Below are 13,009 nucleotides of genomic sequence, written 5' to 3' on the forward strand. Positions count from 1 at the left end.
TCTTGATCTCAGCTCAGGTCATGATTTCACGGTTCGTGAGTTCAAGCCCTGCATCAGGCTCTGTGCATTCAGTGCAGAGCCTGTTTGGGATTTTCTCTCTCCCTCTCTCTTTGTCCCTGCCCTGCTCACGCTCTCTCTCTCTCTCAGAATAAAGAAGTAAACTTAAAAAATTTTTGTAAAAGACGGTAAGTACTACAAGTTACAATTTAAGTCATAATTACTAGTTTGCTTGAATTGTGACTTTGCAGCTAAATAGTAGACTATATGTTCCTAAGTATTATCATTCTTCTTTCTGCCTTCCCTCAAACTGTAGTAAAAAAAAGCCCAAGGGGAAAAAAAAAAAGCCCAAGACATTTAGAAGCAGGATGGTATGGACTTGCAGGAATGTGTGACAACGTGCTATTGCTGCTGCATTGAGAAATACCCCTAAACGGTGCAGTTTCTTCATTATCACATCTGCCAGCAAAGGTGATTGAGAAGGAAGCCACCATTTTTACCTTGTCACTTTCCTAACGCATCAGATGTTGCTGCTCCCACCATCAAAGTCAAAGACAATCAATTCATCTAATTAGTGCCTCTAGACCCATCAACCAGTTTGGGAATGCAGTTTTGAAATCTACTCTTTAACCCTCTTTCCAATACGAAATATAGAATTTAAAAAACATTAGATCTGAAAAATATTCTGAATCAGCTCTTCTACTTTCAGTGTGCACAAGGAAATGGAGGTCTGGAGACGGTGGATGCCGGTCTCAAAGGTGTTGCCTTTATTGGCTCAGTGACACATCCCCGTTCGGCCAGCCAGTGTGACCAAGCCGGAGTCAATGCAAGGCCCTCAGGGTGCAGAAGGGTGCAGGGTATCACTGCTGCTCTTGAAGAGTTGCACTCCGGGCTTGCAGGCAGCCTCAGGTGCAGGGGTGGGGGGACCGTGGTAGCAGCATGAGCCGAGTACCACAAAAGCATAAGATTGATGGTAGCTCTACCTGAGGACATGGGAAGGCTTCCCGGAAGAGGAGACTTTTGAGCTGGGCCTTAAGGAATGAACACTTCATGTATTCATGTGCAGAAGAGCAAGAGGCGACCCAAGTAGGTTAGGCAGCATGAGAAACCACCACCCTGAGACTTGTATGGCAGTGTTAGGGAGCGGTCAACAGTCTAAGATGCAAGTGTAGGGAGAAAAGATAAGGAAGAAAAATGGTGGGGAATTGATCTTAAAAAAGTTTTGTGCAACTTTATTCTGAGCAAATAGGGCTCCGTGGAAGGCTTATAGGTAGGGTGAGGATACGATCAGACCTGGATTTACAATGGAGTTGAGCTAGCAATTTACATTCTGGACAAGGGAGCCTAAATGTGGAAGAGTGGTAATTAGGAGGAACAAAGAAGGTACACAGATGGCCAACAAGCACAAGAGAAGACACTCAATATCATCAATCAACGGGGAAATGCAAATTAAAACCACAACGAGATAACAACACTGATCTGCTAGAATGGTTCAGATTGAAAAGGCTGACCATACTAAGTGTCAACAGGGTGTAGAACAAAGGGAGCTCTCGTATATGGGGAATAGAACATGGTACAACAGTTTGGAAGGCAGCTTGTGAGTTTACTGTAGAGTTAAATACATGCTAACCGTGTGATCCAGCCATTCCAAGTTGAAATATTTACCCCAAGGAGATGAAAACATATGTTCCCACAAAGACTTGTAGGTGAATGTTCATACCAGCTGTATGCATAATAGCTTAAAAACTGGAAATGATCCAAATGTTTATCGGCACATAAATGGATAAACAAATTGTGGTCTATCCATACGATGGAATACTACTCAGCAATAAAAAGGAATGATCTACCCATAGACTCAAGGACAAGGAGGAATCACGAATACATTATGTGAAAGAAGGTAATGCAAGTGTACATACTATGAGATTACGCCTTTATGAAGCTCTAAAAAACCAAATCTAATGTGTAATGACACAAAGCAGCCTGGAGGGAAGGAAACCAGGAGCCACCAAAGAGCTTTTTGGGGTGATGGACTTTTTCTTTTCCTTGATTGTAATGGTGGTCACGTGGCATATAAATTTGCCAAAGCTCCTTGAAATAATGTACACATAGGGTGTGCAATAAATTATAGTGCAGTAAATTTTATTTAAAAATAGTAAGTTGAACTTAGATGGTGGATGAAATCCATTAAAAACATGGTGACTCATCTGATTTTACAGGCTTTCCTCTTGGTCCTAGTTATTAATTGATGTCTTAAAACATTTTTTAAAATATGTATTCAGTTTTGAGAGACAGAGAGAGAGAAAGCATGAATGTGGGAGGGCCAGAGAGAAAGGGAGACATAGAATTGGAAGCAGGCTCCAGGCTCCAAGCTGTCAACACAGAGTTCAACGTAGGGCTTGAACCTACAGACCGTGAGATCATGATCTGAGCGATGTCAGACACTTAACTGAGCAACCCAGGTGCCCCTGATTTGAGGTCTTAAAAAAATCCAAGCAGCCACACATGGAAACAGATACAGAAAGGACCTCTTGGTCCATCCAACCAACAAAGGGAGAAACCTAACAGTAAAATTCAGTATCCAATATAAAACAAAGCCCCCGTTCCACACATTAGCAAAAAACAACTCAACACGATGTTATCGGGGGTAATCATAAACTCCATTAGAATCAGAAATAATTTAAGGGTTTACACACCACCTTCCACCCATTCGAAATGTTATTTTTATATTTTTCTGTGTTTTGAATGCATCTCTATTTATGCATTTGGGCTTCAAACCATTGGGTTATCTTCAATACTGCTGGTTTTATATTAAAAATTTTTTTAATGTTTTATTTATTTTTGAGAAAGAGAGAGCGCGTGAGCAGGGGAGGGGCAGAGAGAGAAGGAGACACAGAATCTGAAGACAGGCCCCAGGCTCTGAGCTAGCTGTCAGCACAGAGCCTGATGTGGGGCTTGAACCCATGAACTGCTAGATTATGACCTGAGCAGAAGCCAGACGCTCAACTGACTGAGCCACCCAGGCACCCCTATATACTGCTGGTTTAAAAAAATTTCTTTATTCTTCTGTATTTTCATTGTTATTGTTATGGTCACGACTTTTATGATATGTCCAGGTGAAAAGAAACACAGAGGGGCGCCCTGCTGGCTCACTGGGTTGAGCATGTGACTCTTGATCTCAGAGTTCTGAGGTCGAGCCCCATGTTCAGGGTAGAGATTATTTAAAAATAAAATATTAAAAACATGTGGAGAAGTAAAACATGGAGGGAGGGAGATAAAATGAAAAAAAAAAATAAAGCGAGAGAAAGAGACATTGCCCAGAACTTGGTCCATAGGCACTATGCCATTATTTAGACTTTATTCTGTTCTTTTCCATCCTACTCCTTAAATGAGTGATCCATTGGGAAGCAATAGGGCTTTGTAAGGAAGCCAGAAGAATGTGCAGCTGTCTTATTTCTATCTTCAAAGAAGACCCCTCTCTTCTTTTGCAGAGCCTTCCTAGTCTCCTTGCAGGGTCTGATTCCAGGCGTGGGACCCACGCTGGACTGGGTACCAACACACGATCAGGCAAGCCAATCAAAGCCTGTATCCGTTGCTTCTCCCATGGTCCTTTGGAGTCCCCCCTCTGATGGCTGAGTCAGAGGGGAGCCAGGAGGTGCTGGCAGCTGTGGTTAGAGCCCATCTGAGAGGAAGCAGTGAAAACTCAGGGAGTTTTCAGACATATCAGCCTTTCCTGACGCTTTACTACATAAGAAGTTGTTCCTGTACTGGGACAGGCTGTCCATTACAACCTTTTAAAAGGGAGTGATCACAGGGGTGCTGGGGCGGGGGGCTTAGTCAGTTGAGTATCTGACTCTTGATTTCAGCTCAGGTCCTGATTCCAGGGTTGTGGGATCGAGCCCCATGTCCGGCTCTTTGCTGAGCATGGAGCCTGCTTGGGATTCTTATTCTCTGTCCCTTTGCCCCTCTCCCCCCTCTCTCTCTAATAATAATAATAATAATAATAATAATAATAGTAATAATAATAAAGAGACTTGTTATAAGTCTCTCAACCTCTGGCATGCATGACAATGCAGTCGACCTGTCCAGGGCACCGGAAACTGACTTGGGACCCCAGTGAGAGAAACACCGAGGGGTCCTCCAGTGAGGGCACAAGTATGTTTATACATAATCTACTGGGTCCTGGACCCTCCTAGACACCATTTCGCCTCAAGTATTTGTAAAGCGCCTCCCCTTCCCTTCTTGTCTGCCGTGGCTCTTCCCCCCTCCTGACCCCCACGTCCACTTCTGTCAGACCTGAGTGTCTTAAGCTCTAAGTTTCCTTCTTATAGCCTCATTGGATCTTTCACATGCTCTAGCTTCTCCGCAGTTATGCCTCTGGATGGCTGCCTAGTACGTCTGGAGGCCAAAAGCTAACATTTTGCTCAGAGCCCTCCAGGAATATTTGCTTCCTCTCCTTTTCCCTCCTTGGAGAGAAATGGTCTTCTTGAACTCTACAGGGGGATGACCTCAGTATCTTTTTCAAATCGGAGAGAAGCATGGGTTTCATCCCAACGCACACCTGGCTCCTTAGCCAGATAACGGTCCCTCACTGAGAACTTGGCCAAGTGATTCCGAAGAGTCTGGTGGATTAGAGGGAGTATGGGCCTCATATTTATCCTTGCCACCAACCTGATGGCCTAAGAAGGGTGCAGTTCCCATTAGAAACTTAAACTTGAGCAAAGACAATGACTCTTAATATTTCATGGACCAGCTGGGAATAGTTTGAAATATTCAGAGGAGACTCTAGTTGAGACTTGAAAATGAGCAGAGAATGGGGCATCTGTAGCTCAGTTGGTTGAGCAGCCAACTTCAGCTCAGGTCATGACCTCATAGTTCGTAGGTTCGAGCCCCAGGGGCTCTGTGCTGACAGCTTAGAGCCTGGAGCCTGCTTCAGATTCTGTGTCTCTTTCTCTGCCCCTACCCTGTCTCTCTCTCTCTGTCTCTCAAAAATAAATTAAAAATGTAAAAAAAAAAAAAAAAAAGAAAGAAAGAAAAGAAAATGAGCAGACAGGGAAACCGGAATGTGGATCACTCAGCTCACAAGTTGTAGTTCTTGTGCGTAACCTCAAGAACTCCTGTCTTATCTGCAAGTCAGTGGCTGCCCTCTGAGAGCCTGCACTAAAAAAATCCCTTTTTTAAATTTTTTACATTAAACTTATTTATTTATGTAGAGAGAAAGGGAATTCTTAAGCAGCACAGAGCCCGATGTGGGACTTGAACCCATGAACCATGAGATCATGACCTAAGTCGAAACCAAGAGTCAGATGCTTAACTGAGTGAGCCCCCCAGGTGCTCCTCCTCCCCTTTTTTAAAGGTTTTATTTATTTTGAAGCCCTGAATATTTCTCATTTTGCTCACCCTGGCCCGTCTTGCATTTCCTGCTCTCTCTTCTGCCTGAAGAACTCTCTTGTATATCAACTGACCAACCAGTGAGGAATGTGCTGTCGTCCTGTGGACCCTGAGGAGTCCTCAGAGTGGTCCTTCTGATATCCCATGATATTGGAACATGGATGCCCTTCAGTCGGGGCAAGAGCTTTACCATGGACTAGCTTTGCAGCCATTGCTCTGCTCCAATGCCCTGGGGACTTCTTGAAGAGAATCAGTGTATCCGTTCATCTTGCTCCATACTGATCAGCCCATATCTTAAGTAGCATTAAAACAATAACCATTATTTCTCATAGGTTGACTGGGCAGTCGTTTTGGTCTGGATCAGCTCAGGTGGGGTTGGTGGTCTAGATCCCTCATTCACAATCTGAAGAATACAGGCTGTTGGTCCAGGACCTCAACTCAGGCAACTCTCTTCTGTCCATGTGGCCTTTGGTTCTTCGGCACACCAGCCCAGCTTTCTTCACGTGTCCATGGTATTTTTGGTTTCCAAAGAGCAACAAGTAAGGGCAGGCCCCAGTGAGCAAGACTTTATGTCTCTGCTTGTGTTGCATTTGCTCTTATCTCATTGGCCAACGTGAGTCACATGACCAAAATCAGCATTAGTGTGGGAGGCCAACCCAAAGGTCCGGGTATGATGATGACTATTCTAATATTATCTATTAGCATAAACTATATTTATTGTGATCATTTTTGTGAGGAGCCTGACCACAGGGTGGCCCCGTGACTTGGTCATGGAGACCTTCCCCCCTGTTACAGCGACTGGCTTGGGATGGACAGCTCAAGTTGGTCCGGAGTCCTTGCTGGTTGGACAGACTGTCCAGTGCAGGGATCACAGCACCAGTAGAATGTATAACTGGAACTTGTACAGTAGGACAGCATAGGTCAATACACGAAGCTGGAGACGGTGACATGGAGCCCTGTAGCCAGCCTGAAGATCGTGCTTGAAATACGCAGTAAGTTCCTTTTTTTCTTTTTTTTTTTGCTTAAGCTACTTCAAATTGGGTTTCCATCAGTGGCCATCAGAATCCTGATGAAAGGACTTGGAGGATGAAGGGAAGGACAAAGTGGAAAAGCTCCTTTTCTTTGACAAGTCAACAGGAATGGCGGAGTAGTTGTGTTTAGATGTAGTGTCAGTGTCCTTGTTGCTGCACTCCACTTAGTGTTGCCTCAAACGCAACCCCATCAGTCACAGAGCAGAGTTCCTCTGAAAGTCCCGTGAGTTGAACCTGACATAAAGTATGAGCTTAGCTAGATACAGCAACATTCAATATTAAACAGACTGTCCGGTGCTCCGGATACCAGAGGAAGGTGAAGAATTACAGGCCAGCTGTCTTAGGAATTGACTCTTAACTTAATTTGGGCATCGTTCAGTCAGAAAGGAACACCAAACCGGGCCTGATACTGAACAGAGGCCTGAAGATATAAATAAATCCAGCAACTCAAGGCCACCATCGCATTAGTAATAGGGGAGAAAAAAAGTAAAAAGTAAAAGGGAAAAGACCAGATTCTGAGCTTTTGAATTCTTTTTAATGTTTGTTTATTTTTGAGAGAGACAGAGACAGACAGATGTGAGCGGGGGAGGGTCAGAGAGAGAGGGAGACACAGAATCAGAAGCAGGCTCCAGGTTCTGAGCTTTCAACACAGAGCCTGATGTGGGGCTTGATCTCACGAGCCCTGAAATCATGACCTGAGCCAAAGTCAGACGCTTAAACACTGAGCCACCCAGGCGCCCCAAGACTGTGAGCTTTTTAAGGGAAATATGATTTGCAAGTGAGAGAAGCTGAGTAAACTCAAGTTGGGTAAGATGCTCAGTGAAGGCGACATTGTAAGAAAACACAAATGGGAGCTATTTACAGAAACATTAATGACGAGATGCTTGACAGATATGAAATGCCACCTGAATTAGACCAAAAGCACAGACGAGAAGCTAAGATAGTAAGTAGGCTTCCATTCAGGGCCTTTCCCTGACATATTATAACCATGTGCATTGGGAATATATTTTTAGTGAGTCCTTCAGGCCTAAAAAAGTCTCTCAGAAGAAGATAAAGGAAAAAAATAGAGGAGTCCTTTACAGAGATTTTAGGTCTCCTAGTAGACAAAGAGTTTACGCCTGGTTGGTCTGCAGACAACCAGAGTTCCAGATAGCGTGGGGCCACCAGGGGGTGTGGGCAACCCCAGCTGGTCTCCCCAATACTGACTAGAAGATTTATAATAAAGAGAATGCAGATACTTCTGGAGATGCCTTTAGAAACACATTTGGGCTTGGCCTCTTTGTCTCTTGGCCTGTATCCAACCTAAAATGTCAGTCCACACACTCCAAGCATTTCTGCGTGAGTTTTTGGTTCACTGAGTTCGTTCAAGAACCTATCCTCTGCTAGTTGTGAACCTGGGATACCTGAGGTGAAGGTGTGGCAAAGGGGTCACCTCTCAGTGGCCTGATTATTCTGGAAAACAAACATACAAATAAGCAAACAGACATTACTCCTGGCGTCTCATTGGATACTCTTTGAGTCCCTTGCACAAGGGACAAGCCGGGGCACAAATCTCTGCCTGGGGGAGGGCTTTACTAATGGCCGGATGGCCTGAGCCCCATGATTTACACGGGAAGGGGGGGGACCACCTGGGGCAGAAGGAAGAGGTAGGTGACTTGAGAGTGCTTTATTTGCTTTGTTTTTAACTATGTTAGTCCCATTTCCTAAGTGGACCTTGAGCCTTTTTCTCTTTTTCTTTTTTTAATTGGAGGAAGTGAAATCGGAGAGGCCATCTGGTGCAGAGCTTAAGAGCGTGGCCCGCGGAACCGGCCTTTCAGGCTTTCTCGTCTACTGATTGTGTGACTTTGGGCAAGCCTCCTGACCTTCTTGGGCTCCACTTTGGGGAGCTGCAAGGATGACCCTAAGGGGACCCACTTCCCAGGAATGTTGGGAGGATTAACGGAGATATGTAAGGGCCTAGCAGGTGGGCAAACCACTGAGTCACACTCATCTCTCACATTCCTGTGGCTCCAAGAACATTACTTTTCTCAAACGTAAAGCCCGTCTGTATCTTTCATGGAAAGCAGGTATTGTTAGTATAGAGATGAGAGGTATTTAGCCACTGGCTACCTTCTCAAGGACTTTACAGATTCCATCTCTTCATGTATAGATAGAATGGTGTGACATCACCATTTGACACCAAAAGCACTGTGAAGGTTGTGCCTTTCTTTCCGCTATAGGAAGCCTTGACCAGAGACTGGATTTTGACATCAAACTTAAGAAAAATCAAGATGCATGGGGTGCCTGGGTGGCTCAGTTGGTTAAGCATCCAACTTGGCTCAGGTCATGACCTCACAGTCCATGGGTTCGAGCCCCGCATTGGTCTCTGTGCTAACGGCTCAGAACCTGGAGCCTGCTTCAGATTCTGGGTATCCCTGTCTCTCTGCCCCTCCCCCGCTCACACTCTGTCTCTCTTTCTCAAAATAAAGACATAAAAAAAAAGAAATATCAAGATGCAAAGATAATTATTCTCCAACTAGAATTTGGCTGGATCACCATGTTTAGCATCAGTTTCAAAGAGAAGGACAATTGGGATTTCTAATGAACTTTGAAAGAACCTGGAGGTGAGAGAGGACCCCCAAACGATGTGAGGTGACGCAGTGTGAGTTAATTCCCAACAGCTTGTTTGGGATACATCCTAGCTGTAATATCTTGCTTCTCTATGTGATAAGGCAGAAAATAATCTTTTCGTTATTCACTTTCCTCCTGATCTCCTTTGAGGAGAGATTCCAAAGTCAGTTCCAAGATAATTGCCCTGTATTCTCAAGTTTGATTACGTTACAGTACACAGGACAAGTAAATCAATGTAACAAGAAGGGCAACCACTAGTTTTTCTTCCCAAGCTACTGGCAGATTCTGCGAGACAGAAGAGCTCAGAAGTAGATTGTGGTGGTGCTTCTTTTTAAATCCAATTTGTAAAGCACCATGATTGATTGTTACCTAGAACTGGAGGCCACCTGCCGTACTCTTTAATTAACGGCCGTGGCTGAATTTTGTGGAAATGATGTAGTATTGTGTCTTACAGAATGTGGGCTCTCCCAATTAATGTTACTGCGACGTTACTGTTCTGGCTTTAACAATCTTCTCTCAAGTTTACACAGCGCGGCGCTAAGAAAAGAGACTCCGGGGAGAGGAAATGAAATTAACTGAATAAGTCCTAATTTGGAAGGAAGAAAAATGACAAACGGGAGAGAAAAAAAGCAAATGTCAGAGGCAAATACTTTCCTCTCGTGTCTATGTCTCCTGATAATATTTTAGGACCCAGATTATATATGGGCAGCTAAAGCTGAAAGATGAGTAAGAGAAAGATCTTGAATCCTACTGGAATATCATGTTCTGCAGTATTTCTTTTTTCCATTCTTGGAGAGATAAACAAAAATTGTGCTGTGAACTAATGGCCACCAAAGGAAAAAAAAAAACCCCGATACATATAAGTAGAAATGGTACCATCCCCACCCACTGGAAACTACCCTTCCCTTTTCACCCATCTCTAAGAAACTCCTAAGTTTTCAGGGGAGAGCCCTTTTCTGGGGCGATGGGGAGACTGTGCCTACAATCGTTATCACTGTTTGCCTCACTGCTGAACAGCATTAGTCATGCACCCTCCTCATGCCCATAAATGGAGGGCAAACCCACACTGATGTATCAGACGAATTTAAACACAGCGTGTTCTGAGAGAACCCTCAGAGCCAGACTGACAACACTCCCAAAGCGAAGTCATCTCCGACAGGAGCGTGTTTTCTGTTTCATCTTCTGTCTGTGTGCACACTGCTCACAGAGGTGTAGACCAGCCTTGGGGCTGTGAACACCTGGGGCTCAGAGCAGACCTATTCAGCAGGGTGTTCTAGAATGTTGTGGGGGTCTTTCTCTAGGGAGGGAGGTGAAGGTTCATACACTTAGTGTTAAGGGAGAGTCTATTTCTTTTGATGAATAGTCTCCTTTTCATCTTAGATTAGAGCAGGCAGACCTTCCTGCCTTTCGAACGTCTGGGTGGCCACAGAAGGGCCAGACATTGGGCTTCTGGCTGGACAACACTTCTAAGAGTTCAGGCCATTTTCTCCATCCAGCAGAGCCAACAGAGTCTCTGCAAATTTTTAAGCAGGGTTCACATGGAGCGAATCAGCTTTAGCTCTGACCGCCTCACACCAGTTTCTTTGGCTACAGGAAGGGGGTGTGACATGGGGGAAAGGGAAGCACACCGGGAATTGTTAATGCTTGGTTCAAGTCCCACCCCAGAGTGGCTGTGTGACAGCAGGCAATTTACCTAACCTCTCTGGGTCTCATTTTCCCTTTTGGAAAAAACGAGTGGGAGGGATCAAAGATTCTTTCCATCTCTAAAATTTTTATTCTATATGGTGACACGTTGAACAAAGTTTTCTCTGTGACCAGAATTAGTCTGTGATTTCCTAGCTCAAGTTTCTCTTGGCCCTCTTCGTGAAACCAAATAGGAACGAGAAGCAATAACATTTTTGTCCTGGGCAACAAGCTGCCCTTCCACAGGATGACCTTTGGAGGTCAGGCCACCCATCGCCATATCTGAATCCAAAGGCAGTGGTATGACCAACGGGCAAGCTGCCAGGCAAAAGGATGAAAATGGCCGTCGGCAGCCAAGATTCTTGGCTGGCACATTTTTAATAAACATAGGAAATGAGAGCAGCATTTTCCACTCGGATTGCCTAATTCGGTGCCCATACCATTGGAATGTTTGCTGTTAGGATAGAGATGATGTGAGAGATCACTTACTGAGTGCGGGATGGATTACATTTCACAAACGAGAAGTTCTGGAGTCATCTGTAAGGCATTTTTATCCTTGCCTCTCACTCGCTTTGGCAGGAGGTGGTTTGAGTCATTACAGCAAAATCTCCACCCCTTTTGGCCCTTGGTGAGAGTTTTCCCTGAAACACAAGCTCTATTGGATTTATTGTATCGGTATGAATGGACTCAGGCAAAGTGGTGCAAGTTCCTTGTGTCCAAATATGTCTTAATACTTCCCCACGATAATTCACTATAACGTATTATTACTTTTCCAAGAAAAAAGCCTCCACACCAAATGGTCTTTGGTTAACTCCGAGGATAATATTTTAAGTGCCCCCGTCTTAATGATGGAACTACAGTGAGTACTTAGGTGAAGACAATGACCTTCACAGTTGGTAGCTAGGATTCTTAACAGTGCCTGTTGAACTAATTCATTCAGTTCCTGAGCTCTTTACTTCCCTGTCCCTGCCCATAATGTGGCAACAAGGGCAGTTGACTGGCGAGGGCGACTCTCTCCCAGCGCTTGGAGATCCCTGAATAAGACTATGTGTGGTGGTAAGCTGTAATTAGGCATGTGGGTGTGGGTGGAAATTAGCGTTCTTCAAGTACGCCATGTTAAAGCAGAGGCACTGTGCTTTCCGCCACTTGAGGCCACCCTGGTCTCGTGCCATAGCTGCAGGTCACTGCTGCGTGGAGGCTGCGGGTTCCGAAAAGAAAATAACTCAGCGTCGAGTCTGAAAGCAGGCTCCTTTTTACAGTGAAAACTGGGCCGCGCGGTTCCATTAGAGACAAGCCGGGCATTGACCAAGGATGCCTATCACCTGCTCACGTTTCCTTTGCAAGTGTAAATGGTCTCCAGTGTCGTAAGGACAGTTGGAACTGTACCTCCGTCTTAAAATAAACCACCAAAACTTGTGAACGGCTTCCTGGGGGCCCTGTTGGGCCTCCATTTTGGACGGGCCGATGCAGCACCGGGAAGCCGGTGGCCGCGGCAGACTTTTTCTATCACAGCCACCTTCCTCAGAGAAGATCCATCCTCCTCCTCCTCCTGGCGACTGCAGGACGCCTGCCATTTGTCCTGTCTGAATTCTTGCTTGATTCCCGGATTTGCTTTTGGGGGCCGACAACCTCCCACACCATAAATTCTGCCTCGCTGGAGGAAGGCCCCCGCCTCCGTGGCTTTCCACGGGTCTGTGGCGCCCCACTCGACAGCTACGTTTCAAAGCGGGAGACCTGGAGCGCAGGGAACACGGGGGCCCTAGAAACTGTTGCGGGTTCGCCCCCTGGCTCATGCCCACCGCGTGCGTCCGCGGATGAGATCATGCCCGCCCCCAGTGTGCGTGTCTCCCGTATCTCCCCGGCGCCACGGCGGCCCTCGCGTTCCATTTAGGAGCCCCGCCCCCGCCCAAGAGCCACCTGGGGAGCCCGCAATCCCTCCCGCAGGCAGGCTCCGCAGCCCCCCCCAACTCCCGCAGCCTCCATTGCCCCGCGGCTCCCCCCAGCTCCCCGCTCTCTCTCCCAACCCCCGCTCCTCCCCGCAGCCTCGCAGCCCCCCGCTGCCACCCCCGCAGGCCCCGCTGTCCACCGCAGCACCCACTGCCCCGCAGCTCCCCCAATTCCCGCTTCTCCCTGCAGGACCTTGGTCCCCCGCAGGTCCCGCAGTTCCCCCCCTCGGCAGGCTCTGCTTCTCCCGAGAGCCCCGCTGCCACCCCCCGCAAGCCCCCCGCAGCCCGGCCGCGGGGGGAGGCCCGCGGGCAGCGCGGGCGGCCACAAAGGGGCTCGGCGGAGCTTGGCGGCCG

The sequence above is a fragment of the Suricata suricatta genome, chromosome 3, assembly GCF_006229205.1.
Source record: "Suricata suricatta isolate VVHF042 chromosome 3, meerkat_22Aug2017_6uvM2_HiC, whole genome shotgun sequence".
Taxonomy (NCBI): Eukaryota; Metazoa; Chordata; class Mammalia; order Carnivora; family Herpestidae; genus Suricata; species Suricata suricatta.